This window comes from Octodon degus, unplaced genomic scaffold (genome assembly GCF_000260255.1).
Source record: "Octodon degus isolate 3935 unplaced genomic scaffold, OctDeg1.0 scaffold00341, whole genome shotgun sequence".
NCBI lineage: Eukaryota > Metazoa > Chordata > Mammalia > Rodentia > Octodontidae > Octodon > Octodon degus.
In genome coordinates, this window is record NW_004524917.1 from 1182796 (window position 1) to 1184063 (window position 1268).

A 1268-nucleotide genomic window follows, 5' to 3' on the forward strand; every position below is an offset into this window, starting at 1 on the left:
TGGTGTCTCTCTAGGAAGATGTTCTGCTCCTGAATCAGCTGGGTGGGTCTTACCTCTAGCCTCTTTACAGGGAGTTCTGCTGAAGGGTTCCCTGCTGGGCCGGCAGCCTGGGTTGAATGAGGATCTGTGGGCCTAGGTCGTCTCACTCACTGACCGGACCTGTGCTCTGGGTCTGTTCAGGATCCGGAGGGACCCAGGTCATCTCTCTCACTCTCCAGACCTGTGCTCTGGGTCTATTCAGGATCCCACGACCCAGGTCGTCTCACTCACTTGCCAGGCCTGCGCTCTGGGTCTGCTCAGGATCACGCGGCCCGGATCATCTCACTCACTTGCCGGGCCTGCGCTCTGGGTCTGTTCAGGATCTTGCGGCCTGGGTCATCTCACTCACGCGGGGCCTGCGCTCTGGGTCTATTCAGGATCCCGCGGCCCAGGTCTTCTCACTCACGCCAGGCCTGCATTCTGGGTCTGTTGACGGTAAGATATTTTAGTATGATTTTTACTGTAAATGATCTTGTCATGAGATAGTTAATCTTGTAGTTTGCCAGTTAGTTGCCAACTTTTCAATTTACTTTGTACTGTATGACTGCTGATAATAACAGGAGTCCATACTTATTGGGCACTCACTGTATGCCATGCACTGTGTGCAAGTGCTTCGCATGTATGATTTTATGTAATATTGAAGACAACCTCTTGAAGACATGCATTTGTGTCCCATTTGAAAATTAGTAAATAAAAACACTTACAGACACCCAGTGATTTCCATCTTTAGTAAGCAGAGCACCAAGTAAAGCAATTAGTCAAACTATTTAGCCAAACTATTAAGGAAGAAACTAATCCATAAAATTAAGCTTATGAGTCATGACTTGGGGGTTATATTTTAACCTAAAATTTACTTTTACCTCTACATATTTTCCTCAAAATTTAACTACTTTCTCTCCCCTCTTATTTACTTTTATGATAGTAATTCTCCATAACAATCTTATTTACATAAGATTACTAAGGATCAAGAGTAATATCATCAGCATAAATGATAACTTTTTGGCCAGCCATATAGCTCAGCGGATTAAAGGGCCTGCAAGTTGGCCTGCCGTGGAGGCCCCGCCCCTGCCCCCCAGTGCGCTCTGAGATGGCAATTGAAACTGGGCTCGGCGGCAGGTGCCTGAAATCCCAGCTTTTGGGAGGCTGCAAACAGGCGGATCACTAGGAATCCAATCTAGTAGTGAGACCCGAGCACCCTGTAGTCCCTTCCCTAAAATACAAAAAAAAAA

The 1268-nt window shown here is 46.6% G+C and overlaps 1 protein-coding gene across 1 annotated transcript in view; it reads left to right on the top strand.

Annotated features, from left to right (window-relative positions):
• Amtn (amelotin) overlaps window positions 1-1268 on the top strand; it is a 15337-nt gene that overhangs the window by 10863 nt on the left and 3206 nt on the right. The window lies entirely within an intron of this gene.